Source organism: Ambystoma mexicanum, chromosome 3q (genome assembly GCF_040938575.1).
Source record: "Ambystoma mexicanum isolate Mex_15411 chromosome 3q, UKY_AmexF1_1, whole genome shotgun sequence".
Taxonomy (NCBI): domain Eukaryota; kingdom Metazoa; phylum Chordata; class Amphibia; order Caudata; family Ambystomatidae; genus Ambystoma; species Ambystoma mexicanum.
Window position 1 is genome coordinate 917,550,978 of NC_090926.1, and position 25,443 is coordinate 917,576,420.

General features: G+C 47.4%; 2 protein-coding genes across 4 annotated transcripts in view; one reads left to right on the forward strand and one right to left on the reverse strand.

Annotated features, from left to right (window-relative positions):
- Positions 1 to 25,443, forward strand: part of ARSG (arylsulfatase G) — a 2,321,949-nt gene that overhangs the window by 2,172,979 nt on the left and 123,527 nt on the right. The gene's annotated exons all lie outside the window — the stretch shown is intronic.
- Positions 1 to 25,443, reverse strand: part of WIPI1 (WD repeat domain, phosphoinositide interacting 1) — a 951,231-nt gene that overhangs the window by 5,217 nt on the left and 920,571 nt on the right. The gene's annotated exons all lie outside the window — the stretch shown is intronic.

Consider the following 25,443-nt stretch of genomic DNA (forward strand, 5'->3'; position numbering starts at 1 on the left):
TCTAACTAGGGCATACATTAAAGATCTATGATTTCCATGCATCATTCTTGCTGAGATTGATTCAAGGCAATGTTCGAAATCTTCATTTCCAAATTTCATTAGCATAATGGTTCTCTTGACTATAAAATAAGAGCAATATAAGATTAAATGTTTCAACGTTTCCGTAGATTCATCACATGGACGAAAACAACATTTTTCAGACTTTGTAGCAGCATTACCTTTGTTCCAATGTTTTGTCCTTTCTCGTGTGTGATATTGGTTGACTTTAAACCACATATAACACTTTCTAAAGTGATTACACGGGAATGACTCAATGTAGTTGTACCTGGGAACAGGTTTTTTGGTGTAGATGGAATATTCAGTGTATGTTTTGTATTTACCTATATCTGTCAAGGTTTTGCACCAGTCATACTCATATAATTTGTTTTTTGCATACGCCGGTCTTAAGCACAGATCATCAATTGTTACATTTATCTCAGCTAATATGGCCTGCATTTCACACTGATATTAAATTATTGATGCTGTATTTCGTAATTGAATATTTGTTTTTAAATCACCATTAAGGGAATTAGATTGAGGGGAACATATTTTAGCAAAATTATATAATTAACGCCATTTCCTGCGAGAAGATAGAGCAATTAAACCTAATTCATGTCTCAACACACAGTTTGGTAAACTCATTGGGAAGTGCATTGCTGTTTTCAAAAGCGATCCTTGCAGGCTATCCAGAAAATTGTTCAAATCGGAGAGACAGATGTCCAAAGAATACAAAAGGACAATTTCTTTCTTTAGAGTGAAGAAGTCGATTAAAGGTACCAAAAAATACTTGCAATACTTTGCATAGATAATTGTCAGCTGAGATAGTAGGGGTCTGCTTCTGGACTTTAATAATGAGACCCAAGACTTGATCGAATTAGCCTCAGCTATGAAGTAGCCCAGGTAGATTGTATTTTCAATCAATGGTATTGGTGTTTTCAGTAAGTACCATTGATAGCCTTTGCTCTTATTCTTTACTCCAAATCTCATTGTGGCTGTCTTAGTTGGATTTGGTGTTAAGTTATGGGTTCTTGCAAATTCTTCAAATAAGAAGTTTCTTTTGCAATCCTATAGGGTCGGATACAAGATAACAATGTCGTCTGCAAAGGCCAGCCATTGCAGACGTAGGATCCCACGTTCGACCGAGAATAGACTTCTGTCACTCCAAGCATGGTCCTGATCAGCCATGTACAAATCGATAAATGAGGCAGCGAGGTTGCAACCCTGTTTCAGTCCTAAAAAGGTCCTTATTGGTGCAGCGGTTCTCCTATCGGCAGAGATTCTAATCCGATATGAGGTATCGGTGTGCAGTTTTACAAACCAATAAATTAGTTCAGTGGAATTCCTCTTTTTAGCCATTTTGACCCATATGATATTACGCACAACACTATCAAAAGCTGCAGACATGTCGATGAGGTCAATGTAAACCGGATACAAGTTTTTAAGTTTGGTCCCAGCTATCACATGGGCAATGATAGTTGCGTTTAGAGTTGTGCTCATTGCTTTACAGAAACCTGTATGAAATTTAGAATAAAGGCCCAGGTTCTCAATAGACATTTCTAGCTCAAACAGGAGCAGTATTGCAAAGATCTTAGCCTCTGTGTCAATAAGTGAGATAGGGCGATAATTTTCAGGTAGGGAAGAATCACCCTTTGTATAGATGGGAATTATATTAGAGGTCACCCATGATTGTGGGATGATCCCGGTAGATGTTATATTATCAAATTTAGCTTTGAGAATTATTGACCACAGATTTAAGTCGGTCTTATAATCACATGGCGGTAGACCATCTGGGTCTGCAGATTTTGAAAAAGATAGATTGTTAATAGCCCATTTTATATCATCGATTGACCATTGATATCAAACCATCTCATAATAACACAGTGGCGGATTTGGTATACACTTGAATACTTCCGGTAGTTGGAATATATATTCACACCAGTCCTTCTCTGAAATACAGTTCAACATAGGTAGTAAAGAGCAATTGTCAGCACTCTTTATAGTTTCCCAGATTACTCTGGTGTCGTGTCTTCATATGGCCCTAATCAAAGTACTATTCACCTTATTACAAGACAGGATTCGCAGATGTCTCAACTTATTTCCGTTTGCGCAGTGTTTGGTAATTAGGGGTATATAAGTCGGTATTTCTTAAGCTCCTCAGTTCCTTATTTTTTTTTTCCTTTTTAGGATTTTATTAGTCGGATCAAAAACATGGGAATGGGATTTTTCGATTTATATTTAGCACGGAAATGTTCAAGTGCAGTGTGTATTGCTTTGGAGCACATACCCTCCATCGGAGAGATAGATTTAAACTGGGTTATATTGATGTTTGAGATATGCTTCGAAACAAACCCAATACATTGTTTACATAATCCCGGATTCCACCAAAGTGATATTTGGGGAGCGATCTATTTCCGGATTGACAAGAGCAGGATCTAAGTCGGGCAAGGGGCAGTCGAGTTTGAGTGAGAATGATAACTGGGTGTGGTCTCCATGTACTATCAGACTGATTGTTAAGGGAGATACTATTAACATGATGTTATGAAATATATGATCTATGAGTTAGAACCTCAACACCAAGTAGCTGGGGCGCATGACATGTTGGATTCTACCGCGTCCATGTCCCAATCATTGAAGTACGAGTTCCAAATAGCACTTCTCATTTTCATGTAAACTCTGCCAATGTTTGATTGAGTTACAAACCCAGTCGGGCAATCGGAATTAAAATCTCCACAGATAATGATTTCACATTCGCCAATCGCTATAGTCAATGTTTCGAGACAATTGTCCAATTCGTTAAGCATGGAGTCAATCCCGGTGTTACTGGGGTTCCAATATAAGCTCATTAATAAGATTGATTTAAATTTCTTATTATCCAAAGTCAACCAAACAGCTAGGAGATTGCATGACTCCCATACAAGTTTGGTTTGCACTCCAATACTATTATTTACTGCAATTGCTGATCCACCAGACGGGCCCCCCATAGCTGTTCGCATGGCAGGCGAGCAATATGTAGTGTATCCTGTTAGGGTAAGTGGATCGAGTTTCATAGTTTCCTGAAGGAATAAGATACATGGATAATTGGGACCAGTCAGAGTGCCAGACCAATTCATTAAGTTATGGAATCCACAAGAATTCCATGACAATATTTTCAAGTCACTGCATTTCGATGGCTATGTCTTAGATGTTTCAGATTGGACATTTAGGATTGATTTTAACATTGGTTCCAACCATAACATGTCTTTGTTTTTTCCTACAAGATTCAACATTTCGGTAATGTCATTCAAACCGTTGTTAGATTGATGCTTATGCTCATCCTTGTTAGGAGAGGTAGGACAGGAATACGATATAAATTCTTGAGCAGGGGGTTCATTGGGGAAAGTCGATAGTGTAAACCCTTGTTCTTCAATCTCTGCTCTACAGGACCAGATACATTTCAGAATTGATTCAGAGGTGAGATAACAGAATATGCAATCATTGTTCCATCTTACCAGAGAGACTCTTGTAATATCCTCTGTTTTGAGGATTCTTAGTTGTGGAATGCGAGAGAGCAATGCAAGCAAGAAAGATTGATAAGCAAACTTCCAAGTTTGTTAGGGCTGCCGTGCTAGCCAATGATATGAACCCTTTCCGATGGTGGCTGCACAGTAGGCGTGATCGTTGTTGCCGGCTCCTCCATAAAAGGTGCAGTGTGTGAAAGCACCGAAGTACACTTTGCAGTAACCATAGGCAGTGGGTCTGTCATGGCATGAGGGGGGCATTTTCCAGCCAACACATTAGAGACGGTTTCAGCGGAAATGTCTCCATCTCGAATAGCCTATCTCAAAGTCGCGAGAATTTCACCACGAGTGTCCATAGTGTTGCCAATTGTTGGAACAGTCGGAAGGATCTTGGATACACCCAACCCATGCTGGAATGGTATTTGGTCTCCTCCACTGTTGGAAGGACCTGAAGTCTGAGCACCTGATTGGTCTTTTAGATTGTGTCCTTTAAAAGATCTCAAATCACTAAGGAGAGAACATACTTTACTTCCTCCGTTTACCACCATGAATGTGGTCGTATCGATTGAGGATAGGGAATTTACCATCGGTTGCTCAGCCGTGCAGGCTTTGCTATAGGATTTCCTTTTTTGAAAAATTAACGGAGGACCCGCTAGAGCCTCCACTATTCGAGCTTCGTGCATCCTTGCTTCAAACTGCAAGTGGTCAATAGATGTACAACCTCTTCCACTAACAGGGAAATATGCATTGAGGTTTGTTTTTGTTAATTTCAACGGGAGTTCAGATGGTACACAGTTCAATTTTACCGTTTTAGGATCAGCTTTTGACTTTTTTGTTGGAGGTATAGGTATCGCTCAAGCTTGAGGGGGTTTAGAAGTTAAGGCATCTGTTTTTTCTAGTGAAGGCAGTGATGGAGTCTGAATCATTTGATGATTCTTTGGAGGGGGCGTGGATACAGTGCTCTTTGGTGGTATCAATAGAGCAGCTTGGCTCTCCTTAGAGAGCTGCTGAACATCAATCAGGTCGTCCTCTATTATATCGTCCGCCATCCCTGTATTAGAAGAAATAGGAACTTTGATGGTGCATCTGGTCGATGCAATGGACTCAGCCAAACCAGCTTTGTTATTTAAGAGTGCCTCTTTCCGTCTTTTTGCATATCGTTTAATTGCTCGCAAGTGTGTTTTTTTAGCGTGGCGTGATAAAGAACCCGTTTTTTCTTCGGAATTAGGTGGAGTATGTCTCCCTTTATTCTGAAGTTCCAATCCTTTAAGTAGCGTTGAAGGGCTGTCTGGAGGCTCCAAGATTTGTGGAAGATTAGTACAATATTGGCTCATAGTAACTTTCATGTCATCTATAGCGGCTTTTAGCTCCTTCAATTCATCACTAGAGCCCCACCTAGCTTTCATGTGATCTATGGAGACTTTCAGCTCCTTCAAGGCATCTCTAGAGGCCCAGATGCAGGAGTTCTGTGAGGGGACACTAGGTTCTAATGGAGGTACTAGCGGAGTTGCCGAGGAGGGATTGGAGCTTACTTCCTGACGGAATTGGGTACCTTTTTCAACTGTACGCTGTTTCGGCATCAGCGTTCGATCTTTATCCATCTCTTGTTTGTGAATCATGATTGATTCCCATACTAATATATAGCTCTCCATACGATCCATTTTGGAACACATCTGCCTCATCATACTTTTTATTTCAAATAGTTCTAAATGAGAAAGATCGTGCCCTTTATCCAGAAGGTCAAGTATTTTTATTATGAACGGGAATGTATGAGGAGGGCTCCCTTCATTATTCTTCAGGGAGTGGAAGTGTGGGGAAGCATCAGGAGAAGGGTCATTTATTTGCGGCTGTGTGAACTCTGGGGAATATGTCATTTGTGCAGGAATGGGTTCATTATTGACGTCAGTGTCAATAATGGTGTTATTCAAATGGGCCATTAAAGTGGTATTGCAGGGTTGAGATTTGGAATGAAGCTTCCACTCAGGCGACCTTGTGACCAAGAGAGTGAGCATACTAATAGATCGGCGAACTTGGATATCCAGGTCCGCCATGTTGCCAAGATCAGCTTTGAATGAATCATGATTTGAAGTGCATTCCTCAGAGTCTAAGGGTACTCAGGAGTTTGCACATGAGTGTGCTCGACATACGAGGATCTGCCTGAGCAGATCATCGAGTCAATAGTTGTACTCGTGATCGGAGCAGAGGCAGTATCCATACAGTGACTGCGAATACCGCTCTCCATATGCTTGTGTAATCTAGAAAGTAAGCTCACAAATCGCCACGAGACGTTGCAGTTTCAAACAATAATTTGTCAATGGCTATACAAACAGCACAATAGCACAATAGGTCGAGGGCACAATCACAAGCTTACTTTTGTTCCAGACTGGACTAAACAACCAAACAGGGCTAGCTGAGTTGTCACGTACAGTATATCCTGGTTCCGAGATTTAATCGCATTCTTAGCAATGCTGAGTGAAGGACGTCAGGTCAAGATGTAAGGAAATAAGGGTTAAGGAAAGGGCACAGCAGCAAAGCCGGCGTGCTAGCGAACAGCAAACAGCGTATACTTAATCGTATACTTAAGCGTGTACTTAATGCGTGCGGGCAGATGCGCGCAGCCCAATGCTTTTAAGGTCTTCTGGGCAGAAGGGGGCAGGGCCACCTATATAAATAGAAAATAAACGCTGAAATTGGTATATTTCATGCAATAAAGTACGGCTGTACTATAATAACATATCTCTAATTCCTTGCAGAGAGCATACCAAGTAGTGAATAAGAATACATGTCCAATAGCAGTTTCCCAAGGTTCCAGGCAGAGCGAGGTTCCAGCAAATAGTATACATAAGCGTGTACTTGATGCGCTCGGCCCAGTGTTTTTAAGGTCTTCTAGGTAGAAGGGGGCGGGGCCACCAAGTAGTGAACAAGAATAAATGTGCAATAGCAGTTTCCCAAGGTTCCAGGCAGAGCGAGGTTCCAGCAAACAGCATATACTTAAGTGTGTACTTGATGCTAGTTTGGTACAAACCTTCAACAATCACAGATAGTCGTGCTAAACTCCATACCTACTTGCAACGAAAAACATAAATGTAGGTGAACTCATGAATCAGAGCAAGTATGCAACATAAGTATGTATAGTAGGGTCTGCAAATGTATCTTGTGCAGCACACATAATATATATCCCAATTGAATGATAGCCCCTGGTGCTGAATTTCATTTATTTCATTTTCAATTCCGAAGTCATATTGTCCATGACTTTCTCTGGCCTACAGTACAGACAACTTATTATGAATTGAAGCAATATTTCTAAGAGGTACTGAAATTACTGGAACGTGCTGCACATTTTAGACTGCATCACACTGTCTTACAAGTCTAGAGTCAACACCCTTTCTGTGATGTAACATTAAAACATCCTGAATGTTTTGACTGTTTCCATATATGTTGGATTTTGGAATTCTCAAATGAATATAATAGATTTGCCATAATATTTGCTACCAGATTCTGTATATCTTTTGATAGTATTTGTTTAAATAAAAACCCAGGCTATTTATAAAAAGTTGTCTTAATTGCTTCAAAGGGCTTTTATACAATATTGTATGGATAGTAGTTCACAATAGAAGTGAAGCAGCATAACATCCTAGATGCTCACTTATGGCAAAAGTCCACAGTCAAATGATATGGTTCTGTTAAAACAGATTACTTTGATACAAGAAATTGCAAAAGAAATAATCAACAGGGCTAAATATTTAGGAAACAATTATACCTAAAACCTGTTTGACATATTCACACTTCAAGAAACAGATATGAGAAACTCAGAGAGCATTGGTATTCATAAATCACAAAGGGATTGGGGCACCCATTGTGCTAACTAAGGGGTTGTCAATGCTGGAAGTGATCCAGTGGGGTCCTATAATGGTGCATTCAGGTGACGTTATGTAATTCAAGTGCCTCATGATGAGGTCTATAACTACACTTAAGTGGTAGTGCTCAAGTCCTGGGTGCATGGAGGGATGCAGTAGAAATATGTTTATTTTAAAAGATGATATCGTGTGTGTGATGGTGATTTGAAGGTGTTGGATACAAGAAGAGGAACATTTCAGGTAAAATTGGTGAAAGAGAGGGACAGATACATGTAGGAAATTACGGTGAGGTTTAAGGCAGGGCTTCCCATTCCTACACCCCATTCTCATCTTCCTTGTTCTTTTTTTATTTAGAATGTGGTGGTCCATACAACAAATTAGCAACAGCATGAGTCTAGGAAAGACTTCACATCAATCTATGTTATCCTCTGTACTTTCCCATAAACCATAAAACAATGGAATCACCAACATGAAGGCAAAAATAGTGAAGGGGATGGAGGGGCTGGTTGGAGTTCAAGAAAGGCTTTGGTGAGGTGGAAACCAATTTCTGATTCAGAGCAGTAGACTACCCCTGGTTACCCATAGAGTCCATTAAAGCTACAACAATATGCTCTCAACCCAGTCTTCTATTATGGAGCACCTCATCATTTTCCAAAGCTTCAATATCTCTTTTCCACTCGTGTTAGTGCTTTATACGGATCTGTTTGGTTTCCTCTGTTTTTTGGTGAATGGCACTGTGCTGAATTCTCTTATGCCGATTTTTCCACCTTTTTGAACTGCCCCAAAAAGCAGGGGGAGGGGTGCCCTCACCCTCTTATATACCATACCCAACTTTACATATAAAGATTTGCGATAAAAAAAAAGTTGTAAAAAATGTGGGGGGAAAATATTTGTCAAATTACCATGCGGCAAAAATGAGGAATACCCTCTTGTGGCGAATCCCAGGGTATTGTCAATGCTCCCATAGGAGGGGCTTAACAGAAGGGAGAAATTCAAAGGCATACAGGGGACAAATGAGTTATACAAATATCGCACAAGGGGTGGCCCTTCTCATGAGGCCAGGGAGGTGAGGCTGCTACCCGATAGTCCTCCTGTCGGTGGTACTCAGCAGGAGGATCCTATGGGGAGGGAAACCCTCTATGGGACCAGTGATGATTATCTTGGGAGAACGTGGTATGCAACCCCTCTTTCTGTCCCCTTTTTCCTGTTACCCCATTCAGTCCTCTGTGATCCCCCACACTCCTATATATTTGTGTAGATTAGAAGATCCCATCCACATAGACCATACTAAGACGAGGAAGATTGCTGGCTACCCAGATGTCATTCATACAACCACTGACACGAAGAAGAACAGTCAAAGACGAAAGAGCCAACCGCGGAACCTACATATGCAGTACAGTCAACAAGAGCAACAGCCAAGGATAAAAAAGGGATGAAGGACTATGTGCCTTGACAGATCCTCCCTGGAAGAACCGAGAGCTGGCTCAGGCTTGCTGAACACATACAGTAGTCCCCTTTATCCAGGCTGCAGAATATGAGGTCTGGCAGAGACCGGGAGTTGGATCACGTGGCCAGAGAGAGAAGCACACACAGAAAGAGACCAAATCTCCAAGGCTGCGGGAACACGCTGAGAGCGCTGGAAGACAGTTGGAAGCCCCTCAAACGAGCCAGTAATGCCATAAGAGGTACGTGGGTTACCGTAACGGGTGGTAGATATAAAGGAGAACAAAAGAGACAGTGGGGAAGGCTGAAGACCTCCATCTCCCTCATACAAATACTTGGAAAGAGCACAGAAAGAGGGATATGTGAAACAGTGCCTGACAAGCTACTGAACAGGGGACAATTGGAATGAGGATTCAACAAGGGAACCCTCCCGTCCCCTGCACACTTTAGGATGTTTGGACTAAGTCCACTACTGTTTTCTCATATTAATACAAAAAACATATAAACCAAAGAGTTCAGTTGTGTGTTTTTATAGCAAAAGTTTATATCTAAAGTGTCAAGTACACAATATTTCAAAAGGAGAAACATTTACAAATTCAAGAAGCAAAGCAGTGCAATAGTAGGTCACAATAAATTTGAAACAATTGTGGAATCCAATTCATGTGGCGACGCGTTTCGAGGATACTTTCCTCTTCTTCATATGGCCAAAATTGAATCCTTCATACAAAAGGAAAGAAACAAAGGGGAGAACGTTTGTATACGTTTTTTATACCTTGAGGTAATTCATTAAACTCATGCTGTACATTTCAGTCTCATCTGTGAGCCAGAACAGACTACATTGTCAGAGAAATTGTAATTAATCTAGTACCACAAGGGCACATTCATTCCCAGTTAAATTCGGGGAGAGGGGAGGAGAAGAGGTTCAGAGAGACGTTCCTAGTCCAGTGCAAGAGAAGTCGTCGTTCAAAAGTGTTTAGAAAGAATGTAGGTAGGTAAAGAAGCCATATAGGACAAGATATAAGCTACTGAACAGGGCCTGTTTGCTCCATGCTATAAGCCTGAGAGAAGGGTCTGGGACCCATACAAAGCCAGGGAAGCCCTGCATGAGCAACACACAAGTGTCTGGGACCCATGCAAAATTGGGCAAGCACTGCAAGAGCCAAATAGAAGGTTCAGGGACCCATATCAGTTCAGAGAAGCATGCACCCAAGGTGCTAGGGCCCACAGCAAGTTGGTGAGGTCCCGTGAAGCATACAAACTTGGGTCTGGGACCCACACTAGAAAATAAGTTTAAGTGGCAATAAGGGGTGGAGGACCCACTGCTAAAAGAAAGGACATTTTCTTGAACACTGAGTTGTACAGACAAGTCTGGCAGGATAGTGAACCAGGTTTGTTGTGATGTTGGTGAGCCTGAGAAAGACCAAAGGGAAGTGAGAGATTCCCCCTGATACTTGGGAACTGTGTTTTGTGAAATAAGAAAGACTGTGAATGAAAAGGGGAAGGATGACATTTCCCCAGCAATCCTTCTTGCACACGTTTGGAGGAGTAGCCAACTTTAAGAACCTTTGAGTTGAATAGGAGAACAACTCTTTGTGTTTTCTCATCAGAAACTGAACATTGAACCGGCATCCAGAACGAAGGAAGCATCCTTCTGGAGCAAGAAGACATCCAGTTTTTCCTTAGTTAATCTAGAGTGTAACGGATGGAAATAGGTTTGTATGGTGGACATTTTACTTTATTGGACATCCTGACAGATTCCTTACTCTTTTTGTTAAGGCAGGGCAACCCCTCTTAGAAATAGGGCAAGATAGGTTTTCTTTACTTTTATGTATAAGAGGAAGAGGGACTCAGAGCCGCAGAACTATGGTGTGTAGTCTAGCGGTTATAATGACCCACACCTCAGCAGGACTTGTAAACATTTAAAACCCCTTCAGGTGCAGGCTATTCAGGAGGAAGAGAAGCTGTGGAAGAAGCATCTGAGGCAGGTGGAACGAGACGGAGCAACCACTGTAGCAGAAACAGGACACTGTGTCCTGTAAATAGCAGACGTCCTAAACTCTGTGGAATGCAGACGACGCGCATTGTGTAGCAGTTCGAAGATTGTCGGGCCTCGAGGCAGAGAGGAGCTCTCCTGGTCCTGCATGTGACTCTGATTTGTGGCGTTCACTGGAGTGCGAGCAGAGCATCAAAAGCTGCAACTTCAGAAGTAGCGTGCAAGGGAAACGTTACCGGAGCTGTCGGATGCCTGAGCGAGTCTGACGAAGGAAGAAGGAGCAGTAAATCCGCTGGGGGCGCATGGAAAGACTAGTGAGTTGGTCTGTGTCATGTAACCCCGGGGTGCTAGTGCTCCAAAATAGACTGCTGGCTCCCAATAAAGATTTTGGAAACCAATTAAGCACAACTTGTGTATTCAGAGAGATCGAGTTGAGAAACATTGTAGCAACCATTGTCAAAGCCAGAATGAGACAACATTTAATCTGAATGTAAAAGAATATTGTAATCACCTTTGCCAAAGCCATAAGTTAAGAATATTCAAAGAAGATGAATGTGCTTTAAAGAGAAGAGCATTTGTAGAAGAAAGTTATAATCAATATTACCAAAGTCAAAGAAGGGCAATTAAGGAAAACCAGCATTGCCAAAGCCAAACAAGGGCAATTATGGAAAACCAGTATTGCCAATGCAAAAAAGAAAGACTTTTATTGAAATTAAAACGTGTCTGAACAGAAGCCTTCCTTGTAACAATTATCAAGGGCGAGAGAAATATAATCTGCGTTGCCTGGGGCAAATGAAACAGAGTGAGAAACATTGTCAATGTGTTGTGACCTATTCATGAAACAGTTGTTAAGTTTTACTTTTCCACATTAAAGAAATGAAGTGTGGAACGTTCGAAGCAGTTTCACTACAAAGTACTTGTAGTAGTGGTAGGAGTTTTATACTGGCAGACGAGTACACCAGGAAAGGGACTATTAGTGGTTAGTCCTGGCAGGTTAGTGGACCAGGGAGAAGATAAATGTAGTACTGCAGTGCGGTAAAAGGTTAGGGTGGCAAGCCAATTTAATGTGCAATGTTGAACTGAGGTAAAACCATCCTGACAGAACGTTGTTGTTTATGAAGAAGAGATGTGGAAGTAGTTGTGTTTTTCAAAGAAGAGAAATTATATTGAAAACTGACTGGAAGTGTGAAGATAAAGTATTCTGTTTAGCAAGCAAGAATTGTGGAACTTTGGCAAGTATTTCGAGGAGTGACACATTTTGGTTAATCTTACGACTGTTTAAGTGCAAAGTGATTGACTTGTGGAATGAAAAGAACTTTGCGTTATGTTCAAAACATAACTTTGCTATTGAAAGAAACTTTATTACTTTGAACTTTGGTTGGACAATCCTAAATTAATCCTGTGGAAGGGGATTCGACCCTGTTTATAAGGATATATTTTTGCAAAGTTTATATTTTAATTTAACTGTTATGTTGGCCATATGATACCTGTATGATTTATTGTGTGTGGGTCAGATACCTTTTTAGAGTGTTTTCCTTTAGTCTTAGTTGGACAGGTAGGGAAATCCACGTTAGGTTAGGGAAAGCAAGGTTTTTATTCTACCCGTATTATTTAATAAAATGGCTACTTGTGAATATCCTATATCTGTTTGTCCACCTCTCATTTCTGACCCCTCACAGTCCCCCACAAAACAGCTGAATTGCACAGGTTTTTGGTGGAACTCTAGTCGGAGTAGAGTTTTCCCAGTGGAGAAGAAAATTCATGACATCTGCTTTTTGAAGACTCCTTCATGCAGATATAAGAGTTTCTTGCTTGGGAATATAAAAGACTTCTGGGCCTCATTTTGTCTGTTAAATTGGTGGTTCCTTTTACCAGGCTCAAGATGAGCGCCAAAACAGAGAGCTCTCTTGGATCTGAGGGAACAGGAGACATAGCCTCAATCTCCATTGGTACCCATTTCGAGTCAAGTGAGACAGGAGGTGGCCTGCTGGTTGCAACCTCAGCACTGGGTAATTGGGATCCTCTTCTAGGAACCAGAGTAACAGTTCACCATTATAACTGACCCCTCCCTCTCAGACTGGGTGGCCAAGATGGGCTCCCTTCAGGCTCACTGTCTGCGGTCCGGATTAGAGAGGTTAACTACACACATACCAGCTGAACTGAAGGCTATCTGGCTTGCTTTCAAATGTTTTCTCACTCCGATAAAGTGAGCAGTAATTGTGGTTGTAACAGATAGTGAAACAGCAATGTTGTATGTGAACAAGCAGGGAGGGTCCAGGTCTCGCAGACCCTGTCAGCTACCAGCAGTGCTCTGGAGTTGAGTCATACAGCCCAGCATCTACCCAACAGCCTCTCATCTGATGGCAACTCTGAATGTCAGGGCCAATGCCCCAGCAGGTTTGACAACATCTCTCAAGTGGCCTTTTTCAGATTTTCCAATTTTCCAAGGCTGGGGCACACTGTTGATGGATCATTTCGCTACAGTGCTATACATGTCTTAGATGGGTCCTGCAACCGACTTGCTGAGGGATGCCTTCATGCTCTCCTGGGAGAGTCATTTGCTATATGTTTTCCCTCCATTGCCTCTTATGTTGAACTTTCTTCAGAAAGTCAAGCAATTGTGGGGCTCTCACATGATTCTCAGAGAATTTGGTTTCTGCTCCGCTTTACCTTTCTGATTGGCCTTGCATGCCTCACCCACCCACAATGAAGTACCGCTTATCTGAGGAAAAGCGGCTAGTTCTCAATCTATCCTTTTAAATCATGTACTTAGTGATTTTACTGCATCCATTATAGTTTCACGTTACATTGAATGGTGGTGCGTATTAAGATGTTAACGGGTTTTTAGATAGTTACATCCTGATGTGTTGTTGGAAAATTACTTTGCTTGCATTTTTGAACTGTTATTGTATGTTTCGCTGCAGAAATGTATGCACATATTAAGAATACACAGTGCTCAAAGTATACATATTTTTGTATTTGTTTCTTGAAGCACATTTTATGTACACATCTATTAACATTATTATATAGAGCTACACAGGGATTCCTATGTTTATGTAAACTTTCTCGAATATAGTTCTTTAGCCATATATTTGAAATTTAATTGTAATACTATCACAAGACGCCCACCTCCCATACTGAGTTGAACTCCAATTGCTCTGAATTAAATGGCAGCCACACACTTAGGCTACGATACTTACTGAATGTTAGTAACCTACGAGGGTGGCAGCATATACTGTTGTAACTGTAATGTAAATGGCTAGTGAACATTGTGTTTTGGTTGGTATTTTGACTACACTTCATTAGCCTCTGCACTGCAAAAAGGCTACTGAAACCTGTAATGACAGGATGGCTCTGGGAATTACACTTTGGTTTAAATATATTGTATTTGAATATGAAATTAAGATTTAATCAGAAGAAAACATTGTATAAAGTACCACCAACCATGAAAGTTAATTAAGTCACAGTAGGCATGAAATGTTATCAGAAACATCTAGAGTTTCAAGTCCGCAAATTAATTATACCCGTCCAAAATTATCACCTTTTGTATTCAATTATAAAACATGTAGGCAAATACCTACTGTCCCTATAAAATGCTCAGAAACTCCGAGGCTCGCACCTCCAAGATGGCCACCGCTATCTGATTCCGACTCTCCAGCATTGTGTTTGTTCCTGCTGCCTCCCGATTGGCCAGGCCTCCTGCCTTAACCAATAGCTGGGCACCGGCACGTGTTAGCCGGCCCCCACCAAGGCACACAACTAAGGCACCTGTCCTGTGCCTGGATCCTTACTTCATCAGCGACCGGAGCAGGAGCTCCTCGTCTCTATATCTGCAGGAGCAGCCTACCCTCTCCGCCCCCACAGCTGATCTCTTGAAGGTAAGCCTCGGCAGCTTATTGCGCTGCTGGGGCACAGGAGCTGCCTGAAGCCCCGATATACCTTATCTCCATTGCATTATTTATTGTACCCGGAACAAGCATACAACGATGATGTACAACTTCTCACCGTGCAAAATCAATGCCTCATTCCAGTTTCCGAATGCTCGAAAACCGTGAGCTCGCACCTCCAAGATGGCCACCACCATCTGATTAGACTCTCCAGCATTGTGTTTGTTCCTGCTGCCTCCCGATTGGCCAGGCCTCCTACCTTAACCAATAGTGGAGCACCGGCAGGCGTTAGCCAGCGCCCACCAAGGCAAACAACTAAGGCACCTGTCCTGTGCCTGTCACGTGACGCCTGGTTGTCCACGCCAGACCCCCTGCCTAAATTCCACCCAGCAACCACCAACCAAGTTGCAATTGAGCGCTACATTGTCCAGTGCCTGCTTCGGCCACCCTACACCAGCTTACCTACTACAGTGGACTTCAACTCATTGTGGTAAGATTCGCCAAACGACTTTGCCCATCAATTTTACCATTGCTAACGGTCACCCCCCTAGCCGTACTTCACGCTGAGCACCTGTATGTAAGGACAGGGACAGGGGCTGCTCCCATGCACTCGCCTCTCAGGAAATCTTGATGCGTACATATAACTGTTATGCGATTGCCCTGTCTCGAGAAAGCGTATCTAACAATGACCATGCCACTGTCAAAATGTTCAGTTACCTGCTAATGTTTGTTTGACGCTGCTTCACATATTGTCTAGATTACTCAGCCAAGCAAATCAACCTTAAACTGCACCCTCTAGTGTCTCGAGAGAATATACCGAACAATGACCATGCCACTGTAATAATGTTCATCTACCTGCTAATGCGGCTAAGGGCCCTTAGGCAAAGGGAGGCTCCACTTGGCGGCTCCATTTCGTGTCTGCAGGTGTCCGCAGGGGAAGCCAGCTGACAGTCATCAACCAGCAGCAACCAAACAAGGATTGACTTTGATTAGTTATTAGAGCCTACACTCTACCCTGACAACCCAGCCCCATAGCAAACTCACAGACCTACATTGTGAAAGTATTTAAAAATTGCATTGTGAAACCTAGGCCTTTTTTCTCCCTTACAGGATTCTCAGACTTAGGTGTGGTATTTAGTTGTGTTCAAACAAAATTGCATTGTAAAGTATTTAAAATTGCATTGTGAAACCTAGGCCTTTTTCCCCCTTACAGGACTCCCAGACTTAGGCCATTCGAAGGGATTGGTTCCTCCGACGTATTCCACATCTATGACAGGTAAACACCACAGCTGTGCTGCTTCGGAAAATTGTCTGCGTCCTGTGTCATTGACGTCGATACGCTGTCCTCGAGGGCCTCCGTCGAGCCGACGTCACCGGATGTTGTAAGTAGGACGCACAATGCCCATAGCCTCAGTTACGTTTTTCCTCGAGCGTGTTCGCTTCAGAGATCTCAGTGCGCCTCGGTTCTTCTGTTACTTCTATCGGTTCTTTGAACTTGGTGTTTGTGAAGATGTCATGTCTTCGTCTTCTATCCCGCGGTCGGGATTCAAGAAGTGTCGGGACTGCGGTTCCAAGATGTCACTTATGGACCCACACGACGTCTGCCTCCGGTGCCTCGGCGAGGACCACGCCACCGATGACTGTGACGATTGCCAGTCGTTAATGTCGAAGGCCTTGCGGGAGCGGAAGAAGAAGCTTGCTGTAGGTAGGGTTTCCACACCCCGGAAGTCGAAATCCTCTGGGCTTTCGACTGACGATTCGAGGGGCGACTCTCTGCGTCATCGGCGTAAGTCCAGGGGATCTCGGTCCCGGAGTGGATCCCGCCACTCCTCTGCCTCTTTGAGGCACTTGCGGAAGCGCCGTCAACGGTTGCCTTCCCCGTCCTCGTCCGAGGACTCCGCCAGACGGCAGGTTGCTTGTCCCAACAAGCATTCCTCTCCTGCGGAATGGGATGCATTTCATACGGAGATGATGGCAATTATCCAATCGCAGGGCTCCATTCTGTCTGCGCCTTTGTGAGAAGCCAGCAGGGAACGTGCTAGGGCACCGCTTGCATGCCTTCGGGTGGTCAGCGCGATCATTGGGAGCCTTCGAGGTCCCGATCGGACAGGGTGGATCGCTCTAGCCATGCCCGCTCCAGGTCCCGGTCCACAACGCCCTTGAGACCGGCGGAATCTCAGAGGTCTTCTAAGAAGATGTCGACGCCATCGGGGCCATGTCCATCGAGGGACTCTCTCGAGGCTCCGCCTCTGAGGAAGTCGTCAATGCCATCGGCGCCGAGGCCGTCAAAGGACACGCTCGGGGCCCCGCCCTCGAGGCCTGTGTCGAAGCCATCAGCGCCACGCTCGACGCCGATTCCGTTGAAACCCTCAACGCCTTTTTGTGGAGGCTTTACCGAAGGTGCCCCGTGCATCGGTGGAAACTCTGAGGAAGGCCCTGAAGAAGTCAGTGAGGCCTGTATTTGACCCTTTTTCTGTGCCCTCATCCAGGGATTTATTCCAGCCTCTGGATTATATCTCTGAGGTGGATGAAGGGTCTGAGGAAGGTTTGGTACCTGATGAGGTTCCCGACGACCTGTTATCTGGTCATAGCCAGTTGGAAGAACTGCGTCAGTCTTTGCACAACGGCAGTGGTCTTGATACCTCCCCGGAGGTCGAGTTTGGCAGGCCTGAGCCTGGTACGCATGCTGAATCTTCATACCGGCGCCTCATGTCGAGGGTGACAGAGTACTTGGGGTGGTCTGCGCCACCAGTGGATTTTATGCAGGATGACCTGGCTGTCATGATGCCTACCCCCGGGCATCCGGATCAAGCCCATCAGCCCCGGGAGCAGGCATCCAGACATTTACAAAAACCGTAGCAGCTCCAGCTAGGGGCTGTCTGGGTTCAGTCCTGGCGCCGTAGGCACCAGGCTCATAATAAAAATCACTCCTGGCGCCATAGGCGCCAGGCTCATAGACATTACTTACCTCATGCAGACCATGATGCAAATAAATCCAAGCCAACGTGAGGCCTGGATGGGACTATTTTACAACAGGGACTATTTTTTACTCATGTGTGGTCCTTCTTTCCTGGGACTACTTTGGAGGCTATTTAAACCATGCCCGAACAGCAGCACGTGTTATTCTGCATCCAGCAGCGTGACTCTCACCGTGCCTGCAGCCAACATCCAGTCTTCTGCCACGCCCGCGTGCCTGCAGCCAGCATCCAGTCTTCTGCCACGCCCGCCTCGAATCCGGAGCTCCTAGAATAAAGAGGAAGAAAAGGACAAGGTTAGAAAACAAACTTATTTCAAATTCCTCAGCTGATTCCAGATCCATTTCATCTCCCGACCTGGAAAGTACATCAGTCCTGCACGCGTCGCTTCACCAGCTCCAGCACGGCGCCAAACTCGCCAGTTCTCACAGCATCTTTCGATCCGGCACTGTCTCCATCATTTCTTCGCCGTACTCCGGCACCTAGGGGCACAAGAATAACAAGGTGAGCCAAGGGAATCAACAAATACCTCTTACCACCATAGACTTACCCGATTTACCACCGGCTGTATTATTCTCCATATCTTCATATGCCGCATCTGTAAAGAAGGAGAAAAACAACACGTTAACACATGCAATAGTTACCGGACAGCGTTGGGTAACACAGACTCTTACCTGAACGCCAGCAGCAGCTACGAGACCTTCTTCTCACAAACTCAGTTGCAACTTAAGGAAGGAAGGGGACAAGAGTGAACATCGGGCACATTGAACTCTTTGAACTTGATACTTACCAATCCCGCCTGGGACTTCAGAGTCAATGCTTACCGGAAATCTCCCAACGCCTTCAAACCAGTGAAGTAACTGGTATCTACGTGCCCCTGCAAGACACGCAGGATGGAGAGCTCATCTTTTACAAACATAAGGTGAGGTTACTAAGGGGATATCGGAGGTGATTAGTGGGGGAGAGCGAGAACAGTTGGGAGGCCATCACTAAAACCCACAGGTGGATAATCCCTGTCTCCACTTGCAGGAAAATACTTCTTCGGGTCCAGCAGACAAGACTAGGCGGGCCAGTCCCGACAGTCATCTCTGCACTACGCATCACGTTGACAGAGACCGCAGCTGTCCAGGTCCGATCGACACCCCTGTGGGGTCCAGGTGAGCGTACCACTGGCAGATATCCTTGACCAAGGTCCACCCACTGACCCGGTGCTGCCATTTCATATGGCCTTACAGTGAAGGGTGGAGGCGGCTTGGACTGCTCCGGAGAATCTCGCGGCAGTGAGCAAGTCATTGCCGAAAAAATACCGTCCAGCCAGTAGCGACCCCTGCTACTTGACAACGCACCCCACTCCGGAGAGTTTGGTGGTGCAGGTGTCTACGGCCCGGGCAAAGCAGGCATTGTAGCCTACCATCCCTCCTGATAGGGACTACAAACTTTTTGATGGCTGGGCGAAGAAAGTGTTTTCTTCAGGGGGTGTGGCTTTACAGGTAGCCCACTCTGTTTGTGCCTTAGCACGTTTCACTCACACTCTGTGGAATTGTGTGGCTTTGGTGGCTGAACATCTTCTTGCCCTCGTTCAGGATGGCAAGGATGCCATGTGTGAATCCGTTTAGTCGGGTCTAGACATGACAGCTTGTGTCAGCCAGTCCATGGCGGCAAGCACTGTGATGCGCATATTTGCGTGGTTGCAGAAGTCGGGGTTTACTCCTACAAGCCCGGCTTATCAACATGCCCATTGATGGTGTCCATCTTTTTGGCAGCAAGGATGACGAGAGCCTTGAGAGGTTGCAGACCTCAAATGCTGCAGCGAAGTCATTGAGCGCTGCAGTTCGCCAACCTCTGCCTTTTCGTCCTAGGGGACAGCAATGGAGGGGAGGTTCCTTCCGATACTACTCGTCTTTTGGTAGATCGAGGGGAGCGCCCAGTCAAAGGGGCCAACGTAGGAGTACCAGAGGTGGAAAACAGGGTACGTGAGGTGCCAAGGCCGCTCAAGCAGTTGCCTCTTTGGCCTCAGGCACTGCCTCAGCCGCTCCAGCTCAGTCATGAAGCCATATCCCATGGTTCGCCGGTTGGGGGAAGGCTGGCGCAGCATCTTGTAGAATGGCGTGCCATTACTTCAGATGTGTGGGTTCTGGATATCATAGCCCATGGCTACTGTCTTCCTTTCTGGCAGAGGCCTCATGACAATCCACTTGGGAATCTCTCTTTGAAGAATCCGGATCCGTTCCTTGCGCAGGAAATCAAATCACTGCGGGAGAAAGGCGCCATAGAACTGGTGCCTGTAGCGGAGAGGAACAAGGGATTGTATTCCCCATATTTTTTTTAAAAAGACAGGGAATTGAGACCCATCATGGACTTGCATGGTTTGAACAAGCTCCTCAGGAAGGACAAATTCAAGATTGTTACTCTCTCTGAAGTCCTCCAGGCCCTTCAACTTGAGGACTGGTTGGTGTCGTAGACCTCAAGGACGCTTACTTTCATGTGCCGATTCATCCCAAGCACAAGAAGTATCTGAGGTTCGCGGTTGGCGACTCGCACTTTCAGTTTCGGGTCCTGCCGTTCGGATTGACCTCCGCCCCGAGGGTCTTCACCAAGCTCATGGTGGTGGTGGCCGCGTATCTCAGGAAAGGGGGGATTCACGTCTACCCCTACCTGGACGATTGGTTGATCAGGGCGCACTCTCACGAGCAAGTCCTGGATCATCTGTCAGTCACCTGCCACTCCCTTCACAGGCTGGGCTTCTCCCTCAACCTAAAGAAGTCCCACTTGACACCTACCCAGCGGCTCCAGTACATCGGAGCAGTGCTCGACACATCCCTGGGGCTTTGTTTTCCTCCTCAGGTGAGGGCTCATCACATTCTGCAGATGGCAAACAAGTTTGCACATGCCCAGAGTCTCCCGGCGTTCGAGTTTTTGAGGTTGCTTGGCCTGATGGCATCCTGCATTCTCCTGTTGCGAGAGGCCAGGCTGCGGATGAGATCTCTGCAGTGGGCTCTCAAGATACAGTGGTCACAGTCCTCCGGCAGGATGTCGGATTCTGTTGAGGTGCCGCCCTCGGTCGCCCAGGATCTTCTGTGGTGGGCCGTCGAAGGCAATCTGATGAAGGGGGCTCCATTTTGGCTACCCTGGCCGGAGGTGACGATCGTGACGGACGCATCCCTCATGGGATGGGGAGCTCATGCCAACGAGTTGACAGTCAATGGTCGTTGGTCTCCGTCGGAGTCCAGACTCAATATCAATCTGTTGGAGCTGGGGGCCGTCAGGCTAGCCCTGAAGGCTTTTCTGCCATCTGTGCAGGGAAGAATGTCCTGATTCTGACAGACAATACCGTGGCCATGCACTACCTCAACTAAAAGGGGGGGCAGGGTCTCTCCCTCTGTGCAAAGAGGTGATGCAGCTATGGTTCTCCAGCATGGGGTCTGGCATGGATTCACATGCTCATGAATATTCCCCGTCGTCAGGCCGGGAATCCTCGGTATAGAAAAAAATCAGTATCAGTTTCGTTTCTGATCTGTCTTTCTTAGTAGTAACCAATCACTGGTCTCCGGGTCATACTGCCCCCAGCCAATGACTGCCCTCTCCCTAAGCCCCGCCTCCGGCAGCAATCCTCAGATTTTTACCGCACGTTCAAGTGTTGGGAGTCCTCGTGCTGTAATTCTCGAGCTTTTGCTGCGTTTTCGCGCTTTTTCAGGAGATTTTTCTCATTTTTCAGATAAATAGAGCCTCAAGCTCCACCGTTTCTACATCCGATCAACGGGGATCCATTTCGGAGTTTTCAACGCCCCTCAAGGGTGAAGATTTCGTCGAGTTACGCTTTTGGAGGATTCCAGAAGTTCCGAGGCCTACCCTGGACATGGCCCAGGAGAAAGGAAGCTCGACGCCCGGGAAGCTGTTCAGGACCTGCCCTGGATGCCAGCTTCAGAATGTTTTCAAGGAGGACGAGCATTCTTTATGCCTCTACTGTCTCCATGAGGACAAGACGCACAAGAAGGAGGACTGTGCGTTTTGTGGGAACATGTCGGAGAGGACCATGAAGGATCGCCACCTCCGTCTCACCAACTGGCTGGAAGGGAAGAGCCCGTCAGGCGAGAAGTAGAAAAAGAAGTCCGAGCGGTCTTCTAAGTCCTGTGAGGGTGCCCCGGCGACGGGGGCCCAACAAAAGGCTAAGCACCGCGAGTCCGCGGGCACCGGGAGTGCCGAACGGTCGGGCTCATTGGCTGCCAGGCAGGGCGCATCCTCCCCGGCGCCATCAACCACGAGCCAACACTCTGGCTCGGGTAAGAGGAAGTCCGAGAACCCGGCGAAGCTTCTGGAGAGGCCCCGGTCGATCTCGAAGATTCTGGGAGAGGGGGAGCGAGGCTCGGACCCTCCCCCTAAGGTGAAGGCCCCAGAAAGTGACAATGGCCTTAATTTACCCTGCTAAAACCTCGATTGAGGATGTTGCTGCGGCCCTGGCTCAGCCTGTGGAGGCTACACCAGTGGAGGCGCCCTCAGGACCCAGAGTCTCCCTGCCACCGCAGAGGGAGTCGTCTTTCTGGCCCATTGAGAAGACTCCCACGAAGTCCTCGTTGGAAAAGGTGGGGGAGGGGCTGGTGGCCATCATGGATACGGACACAACCTCTGAAGAAGAGCTCATCGAAGTCTTGGAAGAGGCCCAGCCCATCGGGAGGGATCCCGACGAGGGCGACGACGAGAGCGACGGTGTCGCCGACAAGGCTCCTCAAGAGCCGTCGTGCCCGTCGTTTCCGGCGCTGCAGGACACCTCGGCGGCCATTTTGTCAGCGATTCAGTCCTTATGCTCGGAGATAAGGGCAAGGTTGCCCCTTCCCCCGACGGAGGTACCTGAGCCAGACCCGACGGGGGAACCGGAGCCAGGACCTTCGGAGAGTCCACCGCATAAGAGGATGACGATGCATCCTACGCCACCTCTCCCACCTCTGCGGCCTGCTCTGCCTTCCCCCCGGTCTACTACCCACAGGGTTGATACAGGCACGGACACGGCTACGACAGGTACAGATGACGACGGAGGCGACTAGATTGGATCCTTTCATGCCATGATTTCCAGGGCATACAAGCTTTTTCAGCTCTGCCCAGAAGAAAAGAAGAAAGAAGGGTTCCTTTACCAACGGCGCGAGGCTAAAAGGAAGACGGTCCTCGCCGTACTGCTTCTTGATGACATCTGGGATGAGGGGCTCGCCCTCCTCAAGAACCCTGCCACGGCGCCGGCAAAGAGGGACCGGTACGAGAAGAAGTACCGGGTCTCCGACGCTGCCCTCTTGTGCCTTCGGGCACAACCTACCCCGGATTCAGTCGTCTCGGCGGTGGCAAAGAAGAAAGCTGGGGGGGCATCGGCCTCGACATCAACTTCCCCGCCGGATGGCGAGGGCAGGAAGTTGGACACGATGGGACGACAGATCATCTCATCCGCAGCAACGACTATCAAGGCGGCCAACGCCCTGGCTATCGTAGCCCGCTATGACAGGGAGTTGTGGTTCAAAATCGCCCCTCTGTTAAACTTCCTTCCGGACGCCATAAGGGCTGAGGCCCTTGAAATCCTACAGGAGGGGGAGATTGCTTCGGACCACGCCATCACGGTGGCTATGGACATCGCTGCCACCGGTTTCCGTCAGTTGGGCAACAGCGTTTGCCTGAGACGACGAGGATGGCTCAAGGCCACGGATTTCCGCCAGGACGTACCAACCAAGGTTTTGGACAAGCCCTTCGACGGGAACAACCTGTTTGGGAAGGCGGTTGATGAGTCCCTTCAGGCCATCAAGACAGACACAGAGACTGCCCGGGCACTGGGAGTGCTCCAACAACGACGTCCGTCCTTTCGGAGCTCCGGAGGCAGACACGGTGCATCCAAGGGATCCGGCAGTGGCTCCTCCACTTACCGCCAAGCGGCAAGATCTTCGTCCCAGGAAGCCTACAGGGGACGCGGCAAGTCAGGTGGTGCCCGTCGTCGTCGTCGACAAGGAGGTCAAGGAGGCAAGGCGGCCTCCAAACACGATTGAACCGACCGTGGGGTCGGGCCCCCGCCGAAGCACCCCGGTGGGAGGCCAGCTGGCGAGGTTCGTCAGCGTGTGGGAGTCCATCTCCACCGACCGTTGGGTGCTGGACGCCCTGGCCCAAGGGCACGCCCTTGAGTTTCAGAAGAAGTGCCCTCGCGTTCCACCCGTGGCCAGGAAGGAAAATCACGTCCCTCAACTACTGTTGGAAGTAAGGGCGATGCTCAAGAAGGGTGCCATCGAGCTTGTCCCAAAGAGGCTTCGGGGCTCCGGAGTTTACTCAAGGTACTTCCTCGTAAAAAAGAAGACAGGAGGATGGCGCCCCATCCTGGACCTACGACGACTGAACAAGTACATCAAGGCACAGAAGTTCCATATGGTCACCCTCCAGCATGTGCTGGGACAGCTGGAGGAGGGCGATTTCCTGTCGTCGTTGGACTTGGAGGATGCGTACTTCCACATCCCCATTCTAAAAAGACACCGAAAGTTCCTCAGGTTCGTGGTCCAAGGGCGGCACTACCAGTTCAAGGCCTTCCCGTTCGGATTGAAGTCGGCACCCAGGGTGTTCACCAAGTGCCTCGCACCGGTGGCGACGCGGCTGCGCCTACAGGGGATCCACGTCTACCCCTACCTGGACGACTGGCTCATCCGGGCACGGACAAGCGAGCTCGCCGTGGAACACACTGCGAAGACCGTCCAGCTGCTCACGGACCTGGGATTCTCCATCAACTTTCCAAAATCCCACCTGGTTCCGTCGCAAGTCGCCCTGTTTCTGGGAACCAAGCTCGACACAGTGGCACGGCTGGCCTCGCCGTCGGAGGGAAGGACCATTCTGGGCAAGGTGCAGCGTCTGCTGGCCACGGACATGGCCAGGGTAAGATCTATCAAGTCCCTCCTCGGGATGATGTCCTCCTGCATTTATCTGGTGCGCCTTTGCAGGCTTCGGATGAGACCCTTACAGGAGTTCCTCGACGCCCGCTGGATCCAGTCGACGGGCAGCTTCGAGGACAGGATCCCTCTCAACGAGATGTTCCGTCAGGCGATCCGGTGGTGGGGTACCCGCTCCCATCTGTCGGCGGGCACAGACTTTCAGACCCCAGCGCGCCAGGTGACGGTGACGACAGACGCCTCCCTGGAAGGTTGGGGAGCACACTCCGGAGATCTTCACGCGAGAGGCCTTTGGCTCCCGGAGGAGAAGTCTCTCCACATCAACATCTTGGAGCTCCGTGCGGTGTTCTGGGCCCTCAGGTCCTTTCTTCCGTCCCTCAAGGGCAAGGTGGTGAGGATCTTCACCGACAACACCACCACGATGTTCTACATCTGGAAGCAGGGCGGAACCAGGTCCCCGGCCCTATCTAAGGAAGCACAGGATCTGTGGCATTGGGCCGTCCCCCAAGGGATGTTTCTGGTGCCTCTCATCTGGCAGGAATAAAAAACACGATTGCCGACTCACTCAGCAGGGAGCTGCGCTCGTGCCACGAGTGGGAACTACGCCAGGATCAAGTGGATCGACTCCTCCGATGATGGGGCGAACCCCAAATCGATCTCTTCGCGACGGCGACGAATTCCAAGTGCCAGAGGTTCGCCAGCAGGTTCCCCCAGCCGAGGAGCATGGGCGATGCTTTCTTGTTCCCCTGGGACGGCCTATTTCTTTATGCGTTCCCTCCGCTGCCGTTGCTGCTCCGGCTCATCAACCAGCTCAAGAGGTCCCGGTGCAGGATGATCCTCGTCGCACCGGCGT